Source organism: Myotis yumanensis, unplaced genomic scaffold, assembly GCF_028538775.1.
Source record: "Myotis yumanensis isolate MYYU_CA2020_CCGP unplaced genomic scaffold, mMyoYum1.0.hap1 SCAF_25, whole genome shotgun sequence".
Taxonomy (NCBI): Eukaryota; Metazoa; Chordata; class Mammalia; order Chiroptera; family Vespertilionidae; genus Myotis; species Myotis yumanensis.
In genome coordinates this window covers 466,986-483,801 of record NW_027223776.1, presented here as the reverse complement: position 1 = coordinate 483,801, position 16,816 = coordinate 466,986, and positions in this window count along the sequence as shown.

Sequence of the window (16,816 nt, the reverse complement as noted above, 5' to 3'; positions counted from 1 at the left end):
TGGCGTTGCAATGGCTGTGATATTATCATGACTATGAAGTTATAAAAGCTATGACATTATAGTGGGTAGGACTTCCCAGTGGGTACGAAGTTACTTTGGCTCTGATGTTATAATGGCTATGACGTGACGATGGCTATATTGAAAATGGCTACGCCGACACAATGGCTACGATATTACAAATATTATTACTTTCCGATGTCTGTGACCTTACAAATGCTACGCCGTCTCAATGGCTGTGACGGGATAGTGGCTATGAGGTTAAAATGGCTCTGATATCACAATGGGTCTGAAGGCACAATGGATATGGCACTAGAGTGGCTAGGCCATTACTATGGATCCGAGGTTTCATTGCCTATGACACTACAGTAGCTATGATATTGCAAGAGCCATGACTTTCCAGTAGATATGATGTGCTAGTGGCTATGACATCACAAATGGTATGAAGTCACAACTGACAGGCCTTCACAATGCCTATGATATCACAAGGGCTCCGATGTTCCAATTGCTGTGACGTCACAATGGCTAGGACCTCACAATGGCTATGACAATACAGTGGGAATGACTTTACTATGTCTATTGCATGGTAGTGCCTAAGATATTACATTGGCTGTGACATTATAGTGGCCACGGTTGCTGTAACGTCATGATGGCAATGACATCGCAATTGCTATGAAGTCACAAATGGCATGACTTCACAATGACTATGACATCACTAGGGCTATGATGTTACGGTGGCTACGATGTCACAATGGCTATGAAGACACAATGGCTATGACGGTACAATGTCTGTGATGTTATTGTGACTATGACTTTACAAAGGCTATGACATTATTGTGGTTATGACGTCATAGTAGCTATGACGTTACCACGGCTCTGATGTTTTCATGGCCATGACGACGACGGCTATGATGACAATGAGTATGCCGACACAATGGCTAGGATATTACAAAGGCGATGACTCTACAATGTATATGATATTACAAAGGTGACGCCGTTTCAATGGCGATGACATTAATGTGGCTATGAGGTTTCAATGGCTATGACGTCACAATGCCTATGACATAACAATGGCTATGACGTCACAATGGCTCTTACGGGACAGTGGAAATGACTATACTATCTCTATGTCATTGTGAGGCCTATCACGTTACGATGGACGTGACATTATAGTGGCTATGCCATCACAATGTCTCTGACATCATGATGGTTATGAAGTCAACGGCGATGACATAACAATGTCTATGAAACTACAGTGGCTTTGACCTTACAGTAGATATGATGTTATAGTCGCTGTGATGTCACAATGGCTATGACATCACAGTTTCTATGACATCATAGTGGCTATGACATTCCAATGGCCGTGAGATCACAGTGGCTATCTAGCTACAATGGCTATGCCATCAGCGTGGCCATGACTTTATAGTAACTCTGACGTTGCAATGGCTCAGACATCACAATGGGTATGACATCAAAATGGCTATGGCGTTAAATTTGCAATGACTTAAATATGTCTGTGTCATTACGGTGCCCGTGACGTCACAATGGCTGGGACATGACCGTGGCTATGACGATGCAATTCCTGCGGCATTGTAGTAGCTGTGACTTTTCAATGGCTATGAAATTAAAGTGGGTATGACGTCACAATGGTGCCGTCATCACTATGGCTATGACTTGATAATGGCCGTGACATCACAATTGCTACGAAGTCACACTTGATATGGCTTCACGTTTATGTGATGTCACAACAGCTATGATGTTAAAATTGATATTTCACAACTGCTACAACGTCACAATTCCGATGGCGTTGCAATGGCTGTGATATTATCATGACTATGACGTTATAAAAGCTATGACATTATAGTGGGTAGGACGTCCCAGTGGCTACGAAGTTACTTTGGCTCTGATGTTATGATGGCTATGACGTGACGATGGCTATATTGAAAATGGCTACGCCGACACAATGGCTACGATATTACAAATATTATTACTTTCCGATGTCTGTGACCTTACAAATGCTACGCCGTGTCAATGGCTGAGACGGGATAGTGGCTATGAGGTTAAAATGGCTCTGATATCACAATGGGTCTGAAGGCACAATGGATATGGCACTAGAGTGGCTAGGCCATTACTATGGATACGAGGTTTCATTGCCTATGACACTACAGTAGCTATGATATTGCAAGAGCCATGACTTTCCAGTAGATATGATGTGCTAGTGGCTATGACATCACAAATGGTATGAAGTCACAACTGACAGGCCTTCACAATGCCTATGATATCACAAGGGCTCCGATGTTCCAATTGCTGTGACGTCACAATGGCTAGGACGTCACAATGGCTATGACAATACAGTGGGAATGACTTTACTATGTCTATTGCATGGTAGTGCCTAAGATATTACATTGGCTGTGATATTATAGTGGCCAGGAAGTCACGGTTGCTGTAACGTCATGATGGCAATGACATCGCAATTGCTATGAAGTCACAAATGGCATGACTTCACAATGACTATGACATCACTAGGGCTATGATGTTACGGTGGCTATGATGTCACAATGGCTATGAAGACACAATGGCTATGACGGTACAATGTCTGTGATGTTATGGTGACTATGACTTTACAAAGGCTATGACATTATTGTGGTTATGACGTCATAGTAGCTATGACGTTACCACGGCTCTGATGTTTTCATGGCCATGACGACGACGGCTATGATGACAATGAGTATGCTGACACAATGGCTAGGATATTACAAAGGCGATGACTTTACAATGTATATGATATTACAAAGGTGACGCCGTTTCAATGGCGATGACATTAATGTGGCTATGAGGTTTCAATGGCTATGACGTCACAATGCCTATGACATAACAATGGCTATGACGTCACAATGGCTCTTACGGGACAGTGGAAATGACTATACTATCTCTATGACATTGTGAGGCCTATCACGTTACGATGGCCGTGACATTATAGTGGCTATGCCATCACAATGTCTCTGACATCATGATGGTTATGAAGTCAACGGCGATGACATAACAATGTCTATGAAACTACAGTGGCTTTGACCTTACAGTAGATATGTTATAGTCGCTGTGATGTCACAATGGCTATGACATCACAGTTTCTATGACATCATAGTGGCTATGACATTCCAATGGCCGTGAGATCACAGTGGCTATCTAGCTACAATGGCTATGCCATCAGCGTGCCCATGACTTTATAGTAACTCTGACGTTGCAATGGCTCAGACATCACAATGGGTATGACATCAAAATGGCTATGGCATTAAATTTGCAATGACTTAAATATGTCTGTGTCATTAGGTGCCCGTGACATCACAATGGCTGGGACATGACCGTGGCTATGACGATGCAATTCCTGTGGCATTGTAGTAGCTGTGACTTTTCAATGGCTATGAAATTAAAGTGGGTATGACGTCACAATGGCGCCGTCATCACTATGGCTATGACTTGATAATGGCCGTGACATCACAATTGCTACGAAGTCACACTTGATATGGCTTCACGTTTATGTGATGTCACAACAGCTATGATGTTAAAATTGATATTTCACAACTGCTACAACGTCACAATTCCGATGGCGTTGCAATGGCTGTGATATTATCATGACTATGACGTTATAAAAGCTATGACATTATAGTGGGTAGGACTTCCCAGTGGCTACGAAGTTACTTTGGCTCTGATGTTATGATGGCTATGACGTGACGATGGCTATATTGAAAATGGCTACGCCGACACAATGGCTACGATATTACAAATATTATTACTTTCCGATGTCTGTGACCTTACAAATGCTACGCCGTGTCAATGGCTGTGACGGGATAGTGGCTATGAGGTTAAAATGGCCCTGATATCACAATGGGTCTGAAGGCACAATGGATATGGCACTAGACTGGCTAGGCCATTACTATGGATACGAGGTTTCATTGCCTATGACACTACAGTAGCTATGATATTGCAAGCGCCATGACTTTCCAGTAGATATGATGTGCTAGTGGCTATGACATCACAAATGGTATGAAGTCACAACTGACAGGCCTTCACAATGCCTATGATATCACAAGGGCTCCGATGTTCCAATTGCTGTGACGTCACAATGGCTAGGACGTCACAATGGCTATGACAATACAGTGGGAATGACTTTACTATGTCTATTGCATGGTAGTGCCTAAGATATTACATTGGCTGTGATATTATAGTGGCCAGGTAGTCACGGTTGCTGTAACGTCATGATGGCAATGACATCGCAATTGCTATGAAGTCACAAATGGCATGACTTCACAATGACTATGACATCACTAGGGCTATGATGTTACGGTGGCTATGATGTCACAATGGCTATGAAGACACAATGGCTATGACGGTACAATGTCTGTGATGTTATTGTGACTATGACTTTACAAAGGCTATGACATTATTGTGGTTATGACGTCATAGTAGCTATGATGTTACCACGGCTCTGATGTTTTCATGGCCATGACGACGACGGCTATGATGACAATGAGTATGCTGACACAATGGCTAGGATATTACAAAGGCGATGAATTTACAATGTATATGATATTACAAAGGTGACGCCGTTTCAATGGCGATGACATTAATGTGGCTATGAGGTTTCAATGGCTATGACGTCACAATGCCTATGACATAACAATGGCTATGACGTCACAATGGCTCTTACGGGACAGTGGAAATGACTATACTATCTCTATGACATTGTGAGGCCTATCACGTTACGATGGCCGTGACATTATAGTGGCTATGCCATCACAATGTCTCTGACATCATGATGGTTATGAAGTCAACGGCGATGACATAACAATGTCTATGAAACTACAGTGGCTTTGACCTTACAGTAGATATGATGTTATAGTCGCTGTGATGTCACAATGGCTATGACATCACAGTTTCTATGACATCATAGTGGCTATGACATTCCAATGGCCGTGAGATCACAGTGGCTATCTAGCCAAAATGGCTATGCCATCAGCGTGCCCATGACTTTATAGTAACTCTGACGTTGCAATGGCTCAAACATCACAATGGGTATGACATCAAAATGGCTATGGCGTTAAATTTGCAATGACTTAAATTTGTCTGTGTCATTAGGTGCCCGTGACGTCACAATGGCTGGGACATGACCGTGGCTATGACGATGCAATTCCTGTGGCATTGTAGTAGCTGTGACTTTTCAATGGCTATGAAATTAAAGTGGGTATGACGTCACAATGGCGCCGTCATCACTATGGCTATGACTTGATAATGGCCGTGACATCACAATTGCTACGAAGTCACACTTGATATGGCTTCACGTTTATGTGATGTCACAACAGCTATGATGTTAAAATTGATATTTCACAACTGCTACAACGTCACAATTCCGATGGCGTTGCAATGGCTGTGATATTATCATGACTATGACGTTATAAAAGCTATGACATTATAGTGGGTAGGACTTCCCAGTGGCTACGAAGTTACTTTGGCTCTGATGTTATGATGGCTATGACGTGACGATGGCTATATTGAAAATGGCTACGCCGACACAATGGCTACGATATTACAAATATTATTACTTTCCGATGTCTGTGACCTTACAAATGCTACGCCGTGTCAATGGCTGTGACGGGATAGTGGCTATGAGGTTAAAATGGCTCTGATATCACAATGGGTCTGAAGGCACAATGGATATGGCACTAGAGTGGCTAGGCCATTACTATGGATCCGAGGTTTCATTGCCTATGACACTACAGTAGCTATGATATTGCAAGAGCCATGACTTTCCAGGAGATATGATGTGCTAGTGGCTATGATGTCACAAATGGTATGAAGTCACAACTGACAGGCCTTCACAATGCCTATGATATCACAAGGGCTCCGATGTTCCAATTGCTGTGACGTCACAATGGCTAGGACGTCACAATGGCTATGACAATACAGTGGGAATGACTTTACTATGTCCTTTGCATGGTAGTGCCTAAGATATTACATTGGCTGTGACATTATAGTGGCCAGGACGTCACGGTTGCTGTAACGTCATGATGGCAACGACAACGCAATTGCTATGAAGTCACAAATGGCATGACTTCACAATGACTATGACATCACAAGGGCTATGATGTTACAGTGGCTATGACGTCACAATGGCTATGAGGACACAATGGCTATAACGGTACAATGTCTGTGATATTATTGTGACTATGACTTTACAAAGGCTATGACATTATTGTGGTTATGACGTCATAGTAGCTATGACGTTACCACGGCTCTGATGTTTTCTTGGCCATGATGACGATGGCTATGATGACAATGAGTATTCCGACACAATGGCTAGGATATTACAAATGCGATGACTTTACAATGTATACGATATTACAAAGGTGACGCCGTTTCAATGGCAATGACATTAATGTGGCAATGAGGTTTCAATGACTATGACGTCACAATGCCTATGACATAACAATGGCTATGACGTCACAATGGCTCTTACGGGACAGTGGAAATGACTATACTATCTCTATGACATTGTGGGGCCTATCACGTTACGATGGCCGTGACATTTTAGTGGCTATGCCATCACAATGTCTCTGACATCATGATGGTTATGAAGTCAACGGCGATGACATAACAATGTCTATGAAACTACAGTGGCTTTGACCTTACAGTAGATATGTTATAGTCGCTGTGATGTCACAATCGCTATGACATCACAGTTTCTATGACATCATAGTGGCTATGACATTCCAATGGCCGTGAGATCACAGTGGCTATCTAGCTACAATGGCTATGCCATCAGCGTGCCCATGACTTTATAGTAACTCTGACGTTGCAATGGCTCAGACATCACAATGGGTATGACATCAAAATGGCTATGGCGTTAAATTTGCATTGACTTAAATATGTCTGTGTCATTAGGTGCCCGTGACGTCACAATGGCTGGGACATGACCGTGGCTATGACGATGCAATTCCTGTGGCATTGTAGTAGCTGTGACTTTTCAATGGCTATGAAATTAAAGTGGGTATGACGTCACAATGGCGCCGTCATCACTATGGCTATGACTTGATAATGGCCGTGACATCACAATTGCTACGAAGTCACACTTGATATGGCTTCACGTTTATGTGATGTCACAACAGCTATGATGTTAAAATTGATATTTCACAACTGCTACAACGTCACAATTCCGATGGCGTTGCAATGGCTGTGATATTATCATGACTATGAAATATAAAAGCTATGACATTATAGTGGGTAGGACTTCCCAGTGGCTACGAAGTTACTTTGGCTCTGATGTTATGATGGCTATGACGTGACGATGGCTATATTGAAAATGGCTACGCCGACACAATGGCTACGATATTACAAATATTATTACTTTCCGATGTCTGTGACCTTACAAATGCTACGCCGTGTCAATGGCTGTGACGGGATAGTGGCTATGAGGTTAAAATGGCTCTGATATCACAATGGGTCTGAAGGCACAATGGATATGGCACTAGAGTGGCTAGGCCATTACTATGGATACGAGGTTTCATTGCCTATGACACTACAGTAGCTATGATATTGCAAGAGCCATGACTTTCCAGTAGATATGATGTGCTAGTGGCTATGACATCACAAATGGTATGAAGTCACAACTGACAGGCCTTCACAATGCCTATGATATCACAAGGGCTCCGATGTTCCAATTGCTGTGACGTCACAATGGCTAGGACGTCACAATGGCTATGACAATACAGTGGGAATGACTTTACTATGTCTATTGCATGGTAGTGCCTAAGATATTACATTGGCTGTGATATTATAGTGGCCAGGAAGTCACGGTTGCTGTAACGTCATGATGGCAATGACATCGCAATTGCTATGAAGTCACAAATGGCATGACTTCACAATGACTATGACATCACTAGGGCTATGATGTTACGGTGGCTATGATGTCACAATGGCTATGAGGACACAATGGCTATGACGGTACAATGTCTGTGATGTTATTGTGACTATGACTTTACAAAGGCTATGACATTATTGTGGTTATGACGTCATAGTAGCTATGACGTTACCACGGCTCTGATGTTTTCATGGCCATGACGACGACGGCTATGATGACAATGAGTATGCCGACACAATGGCTAGGATATTACAAAGGCGATGACGTTACAATGTATATGATATTACAAAGGTGACGCCGTTTCAATGGCGATGACATTAATGTGGCAATGAGGTTTCAATGGCTATGACGTCACAATGCCTATGACATAACAATGGCTATGACGTCACAATGGCTCTTACGGGACAGTGGAAATGACTATACTATCTCTATGACATTGTGGGGCCTATCACGTTACGATGGCCGTGACATTATAGTGGCTATGCCATCACAATGTCTCTGACATCATGATGGTTATGAAGTCAACGGCGATGACATAACAATGTCTATGAAACTACAGTGGCTTTGACCTTACAGTAGATATGATGTTATAGTCGCTGTGATGTCACAATGGCTATGACATCACAGTTTCTATGACATCATAGTGGCTATGACATTCCAATGGCCGTGAGATCACAGTAGCTATCTAGCTACAATGGCTATGCCATCAGCGTGGCCATGACTTTATAGAAACTCTGACGTTGCAATGGCTCAGACATCACAATGGCTATGACATCAAAATGGCTATGGCGTTAAATTTGCAATGACTTAAATATGTCTGTGTCATTACGGTGCCCGTGACGTCACAATGGCTGAGACATGACCGTGGCTATGACGATGCAATTCCTGTGGCATTGTAGTAGCTGTGACTTTTCAAAGGTTATGAAATTAAAGTGGGTATGACGTCACAATGGCGCCGTCATCTCTATGGCTATGACTTGATAATGGCCGTGACATCACAATTGCTACGAAGTCACACTTGATATGGCTTCACGTTTATGTGATGTCACAATAGCTATGATGTTAAAATTGCTATGTCACAACTGCTACAACGTCACAATTCCTATGGCCTTGCAATGGCTGTGATATTATCATGACTATGACGTTATAAAAGCTATGACATTATAGTGGGTAGGACGTCCCAGTGGCTACGAAGTTACAATGGCTCTGATGTTATGATGGCTATGACGTGACGATGGCTATATTGAAAATGGCTACGCCGACCCAATGGCTACGATATTACAAATATTATTACTTTCCCATGTCTGTGACCTTACAAATGCTACGCCGTCTCAATGGCTGTGACGGGATAGTGGCTATGAGGTTACAATGGCTCTGATATCACAATGGGTCTGAAGGCACAATGGATATGGCACTAGAGTGGCTAGGCCATTACTATGGATCTGAAGTTTCATTGAATATGACACTACAGTAGCTATGATATTGCAAGAGCCATGACTTTCCAGTAGATATGATGTGCTAGTGGCTATGACATCAAAAATGGTATGAAGTCTCAACTGACAGGCCTTCACAATGCCTATGATATCACAAGGGCTCCGATGTTCCAATTGCTGTGACGTAACAATGGATAGGACGTCACAATGGCTATGACAATACAGTGGGAATGACTTTACTATGTCTATTGCATGGTAGTGCCTAAGATATTACATTGGCTGTGACATTATCGTGGCCAGGACGTCACGGTTGCTGTAACGTCATGATGGCAATGACATCGCAATTGCTATGAAGTCACAAATGGCATGACTTCACAATGACTATGACATCACAAGGGCTATGATGTTACGGTGGCTATGATGTCACAATGGCTATGAGGACACAATGGCTATAACGGTACAATGTCTGTGATGTTATTGTGACTATGACTTTACAAAGGCTATGACATTATTGTGGTTATGACGTCATAGTAGCTATGACGTTACCACGGCTCTGATGTTTTCATGGCCATGATGACGATGGCTATGATGACAATGAGTATGCCGACCCAATGGCTAGGATATTACAAATGCGATGACTTTACAATGTATATGATATTACAAAGGTGACGCCGTTTCAATGCCGATGACATTAATGTGGCTATGAGGTTTCAATGGCTATGACGTCACAATGCCTATGACATAACAATGGCTATGACGTCACAATGGCTCTTACGGGACAGTGGAAATGACTATACTATCTCTATGACATTGTGGGGCCTATCACGTTACGATGGCCGTGACATTACAGTGGCTATGCCATCACAATGTCTCTGACATCATGATGGTTATGAAGTCAACGGCGATGACATAACAATGTCTATGAAACTACAGTGGCTTTGACCTTACAGTAGATATGATGTTATAGTCGCTGTGATGTCACAATGGCTATGACATCACAGTTTCTATGACATCATAGTGGCTATGACATTCCAATGGCCGTGAGATCACAGTGGCTATCTAGCTACAATGGCTATGTCATCAGCGTGGCCATGACTTTATAGTAACTCTGACGTTGCAATGGCTCAGACATCACAATGGCTATGACATCAAAATGGCTATGGCGTTAAATTTGCAATGACTTAAATATGTCTGTGTCATTACTGTGCCCGTGACGTCACAATGGCTGGGACATGACCGTGGCTATGACGATGCAATTCCTGTGGCATTGTAGTAGCTGTGACTTTTCAATGGCTATGAAATTAAAGTGGGTATGACGTCACAATGGCGCCGTCATCACTATGGCTATGACTTGATAATGGCCGTGACATCACAATTGCTACGAAGTCACACTTGATATGGCTTCACGTTTATGTGATGTCACAACAGCCTTGATGTTAAAATTGCTATGTCACAACTGCTACCACGTCACAATTCCTATGGCGTTGCAATGGCTGTGATATTATCATGACTATGACGTTATAAAAGCTGTGACATTATAGTGGGTAGGACTTCCCAGTGGCTACGAAGTTACTTTGGCTCTGATGTTATGATGGCTACGACGTGACGATGGCTATATTGAAAATGGCTACGCCGACACAATGGCTACGATATTACAAATATTATTACTTTCCAATGTCTGTGACCTTACAAATGGTACGCCGTCTCAATGGCTGTGACTGGATAGTGGCTATGAGGTTACAATAGCTCTGATATCACAATGGGTCTGAAGGCACAATGGATATGGCACTAGAGTGGCTAGGCCATTAATATGGATCCGAGGTTTCATTGCCTATGACACTACAGTAGCTATGATATTGCAAGAGCCTTGAATTTCCAGTAGATATGATGTGCTAGTGGCTATGACATCACAAATGTTATGAAGTGACAACTGACAGGCCTTCACAATGCCTATGATATCACAAGGGCTCCGATGTTCAAATTGCTGTGACGTGACAATGGCTAGGACGCCACAATGGCTATGACAATACAGTGGGAATGACTTTACTATGTCTATTGCATGGTAGTGCCTAAGATATTACATTGGCTGTGACATTATCGTGGCCAGGACATCACGGTTGCTGTAACGTCATGATGGCAATGACATCGCAATTGCTATGAAGTCACAAATGGCATGACTTCACAATGACTATGACATCACAAGGGCAATGATGTTATGGTGGCTATGATGTCACAATGGCAATGAGGACACAATGGCTATAACGGTACAATGTCTGTGATGTTATTGTGACTATGACTTTACAAAGGCTATGACATTATTTTGGTTATGACGTCATAGTAGCTATGACGTTACCACGGCTCTGATGTTTTCATGGCCATGATGACGATGGCTATGATGACAATGAGTATGCCGACACAATGGCTAGGATATTACAAATGCGATGACTTTACAATGTATATGATATTACAAAGGTGACGCCGTTTCAATGGCGATGACATTAATGTGGCTATGAGGTTTCGATGGCTATGACGTCACAATGCCTATGACATAACAATGGCTATGACGTCACAATGGCTCTTACGGGACAGTGGAAATGACTATACTATCTCTATGACATTGTGGGGCCTATCACGTTACGATGGCCGTGACATTATAGTGGCTATGCCATCACAATGTCTCTGACATCATGATGGTTATGAAGTCAACGGCGATGACATAACAATGTCTATGAAACTACAGTGGCTTTGACCTTACAGTAGATATGATGTTATAGACGCTGTGATGTCACAATGGCTATGACATCACAGTTTCTATGACATCATAGTGACTATGACATTCCAATGGCCGTGAGATCACAGTGGCTATCTAGCTACAATGCCTATGCCATCAGCATGGCCATGAATTTATAGTAACTCTGACGTTGCAATGGCTCAGACATCACAATGGGTATGACATCAAAATGGCTATGGCATTAAATTTGCAATGACTTAAATATGTCTGTGTCATTACGGTGCCCGTGACGTCACAATGGCTGGGACATGACCGTGGCTATGACGATGCAATTCCTGTGGCATTGTAGTAGCTGTGACTTTTCAATGGCTATGAAATTAAAGTGGGTATGACGTCACAATCGCGCCGTCATCACTATGGCTATGACTTGATAATGGCCGTGACATCACAATTGCTACGAAGTCACACTTGATATGGCTTCACGTTTATGTGATGTCACAACAGCTATGATGTTAAAATTGATATTTCACAACTGCTACAACGTCACAATTCCGATGGCGATGCAATGGCTGTGATATTATCAAGACTATGACGTTATAAAAGCTATGACATCATAGTGGGTAGGACTTCCCAGTGGCTACGAAGTTACTTTGGCTCTGATGTTATGATGGCTATGACGTGACGATGGCTATATTGAAAATGGCTACGCCGACACAATGGCTACGATATTACAAATATTATTACTTTCCGATGTCTGTGACCTTACAAATGCTACGCCGTGTCAATGGCTGTGACGGGATAGTGGCTATGAGGTTAAAATGGCTCTGATATCACAATGGGTCTGAAGGCACAATGGATATGGCACTAGAGCGGCTAGGCCATTACTATGGATCCGAGGTTTCATTGCCTATGACACTACAGTAGCTATGATATTGCAAGAGCCATGAATTTCCAGTAGATATGCTGTGCTAGTGGCTATGACATCACAAATGGTATGAAGTCACAACTGACAGGCCTTCACAATGCCTATGATATCACAAGGGCTCCTATGTTCCAATTGTTGTGACGTCACAATGGGTAGGACGTCACAATGGCTATGAGAATACAGTGGGAATGACTTTACTATGTCTATTGCATGGTAGTGCCTAAGATATTACATTGGCTGTGACATTATCGTGGCCAGGACGTCACGGTTCCTGTAACGTCATGATGGCAATGACATCGCAATTGCTATGAAGTCACAAATGGCATGACTTCACAATGACTATGACATCACTAGGGCTATGATGTTACGGTGGCTATGATGTCACAATGGCTATGAGGACACAATGGCTATGACGGTACAATGTCTGTGATGTTATTGTGACTATGACTTTACAAAGCTATGACATTATTGTGGTTATAACGTCATAGTAGCTATGACGTTACCACGGCTCTGATGTTTTCATGGCCATGACGACGACGGCTATGATGACAATGAGTATGCCGACACAATGGCTAGGATATTACAAAGGCGATGACTTTACAATGTATATATTACAAAGGTGACGCCGTTTCAATGGCGATGACAATGTGGCTATGAGGTTTCAATGGCTATGACGTCACAATGCCTATGACATAACAATTGCTATGACATCACAATGGCTCTTACGGGACAGTGGAAATGACTATACTATCTCTATGACATTGTGGGGCCTATCACGTTACGATGGCCGTGACATTTTAGTGGCTATGCCATCACAATGTCTCTGACATCATGATGGTTATGAAGTCAACGGCGATGACATAACAATGTCTATGAAACTACAGTGGCTTTGACCTTACAGTAGATATGATGTTATAGTCGCTGTGATGTCACAATGGCTATGACATCACAGTTTCTATGACTTCATAGTGGCTATGACATTCCAATGGCCGTGAGATCACAGTAGCTATCTAGCTACAATGGCTATGCCATCAGCGTAGCCATGACTTTATAGTAACTCTGACGTTGCAATGGCTCAGACATCACAATGGCTATGACATCAAAATGGCTATGGCGTTAAATTTGCAATGACTTAAATATGTCTGTGTCATTACGGTGCCCGTGACGTCACAATGGCTGGGACATGATCGTGGCTATGACGATGCAATTCCTGTGGCATTGTAGTAGCTGTGACTTTTCAATGGCTATGAAATTAAAGTGGGTATGACGTCACAATGGCGCCGTCATCACTATGGCTATGACTTGATAATGGCCGTGACATCACAATTGCTACGAAGTCACACTTGATATGGCTTCACGTTTATGTGATGTCACAACAGCCATGATGTTAAAATTGATATTTCACAACTGCTACAACGTCACAATTCCGATGGCGTTGCAATGGCTGTGATATTATCATGACCTAGACGTTATAAAAGCTATGACATTATAGTGGGTAGGACGTCCCAGTGGATACGAAGTTACAATGGCTCTGATGTTATGATGGCTATGACGTGACGATGGCTATATTGAAAATGGCTACGCCGACACAATGGCTACGATATTACAAATATTATTACTTTCCGATGTCTGTGACCTTACAAATGCTACGCCGTGTCAATGGCTGTGACGGGATAGTGGCTATGAGGTTACAATGGCTCTGATATCACAATGGGTCTGAAGGCACAATGGATATGGCACTAGAGTGGCTAGGCCATTACTATGGATCCGAGGTTTCATTGCCTATGACACTACAGTAGCTATGATATTGCAAGAGCCATGACTTTCCAGGAGATATGATGTGCTAGTGGCTATGACGTCACAAATGGTATGAAGTCACAACTGACAGGCCTTCACAATGCCTATGATATCACAAGGGCTCCGATGTTCCAATTGCTGTGACGTGACAATGGCTAGGACGTCACAATGGCTATGAGAATACAGTGGGAATGACTTTACTATGTCTATTGCATGGTAGTGCCTAAGATATTACATTGGCTGTGACATTATCGTGGCCAGGACGTCACGGTTGCTGTAACGTCATGATGGCAATGACATCGCAATTGCTATGAAGTCACAAATGGCATGACTTCACAATGACTATGACATCACTAGGGCTATGATGTTACGGTGGCTATGATGTCACAATGGCTATGAGGACACAATGGCTATGACGGTACAATGTCTGTGATCTTATTGTGACTATGACTTTACAAAGGCTATGACATTATTGTGCTTATGACGTCATAGTAGCTATGACGTTACCACGGCTCTGATGTTTTCATGGCCATGATGACGATGGCTATGATGACAATGAGTATGCCGACACAATGGCTAGGATATTACAAATGCGATGACTTTACAATGTATACGATATTACAAAGGTGACGCCGTTTCAATGGCGATGACATTAGTGTGGCTATGAGGTTTCAATGGCTATGACGTCACAATGCCTATGACATAACAATGGCTATGACGTCACAATGGCTCTTACGGGACAGTGGAAATGACTATACTATCTCTATGACATTGTGGGGCCTATCACGTTACGATGGCCCTGACATTTTAGTGGCTATGCCATCACAATGTCTCTGACATCATGATGGTTATGAAGTCAACGGCGATGACATAACAATGTCTATGAAACTACAGTGGCTTTGACCTTACAGTAGATATGATGTTATAGTCGCTGTGATGTCACAATGGCTATGACATCACAGTTTCTATGACATCATAGTGGCTATGACATTCCAATGGCTGTGAGATCACAGTGGCTATCTAGCTACAATGGCTATGCCATCAGCGTGGCCATGACTTTATAGTAACTCTGACATTGCAATGGCTCAGACATCACAATGGGTATGACATCAAAATGGCTATGGCGTTAAATTTGCAATGACATAAATATGTCTGTGTCCTTACGGTGCCCGTGACGTCACAATGGCTGGGACATGATCGTGGCTATGACGATGCAATTCCTGTGGCATTGTAGTAGCTGTGACTTTTCAATGGCTATGAAATTAAAGTGGGTATGACGTCACAATGGCGCCGTCATCACTGTGGCTATGACTTGATAATGGCCGTGACATCACAATTGCTACGAAGTCACACTTGATATGGCTTCACGTTTATGTGATGTCACAACAGCTATGATGTTAAAATTGATATTTCACAACTGCTACAACGTCACAATTCCGATGGCGTTGCAATGGCTGTGATATTATCATGACTATGACGTTATAAAAGCTATGACATTATAGTGGGTAGGACTTCCCAGTGGCTACGAAGTTACTTTGGCTCTGATGTTATGATGGCTATGACGTGACGATGGCTATATTGAAAATGGCTACACCGACACAATGGCTACGATATTACAAATATTATTACTTTCCGATGTCTGTGACCTTACAAATGCTACGCCGTCTCAATGGCTGTGACGGGATAGTGGCTATGAGGTTAAAATGGCTCTGATATCACAATGGGTCTGAAGGCACAATGGATATGGCACTAGAGTGGCTAGGCCATTACTATGGATCCGAGGTTTCATTGCCTATGACACTACAGTAGCTATGATATTGCAAGAGCCATGACTTTCCAGTAGATATGATGTGCTAGTGGCTATGACATCACAAATGGTATGAAGTCACAACTGACAGGCCTTCACAATGCCTATGATATCACAAGGGCTCCGATGTTCCAATTGCTGTGACGTCACAATGGCTAGGACGTCACAATGGCTATGACAATACAGTGGGAATGACTTTACTATGTCTATT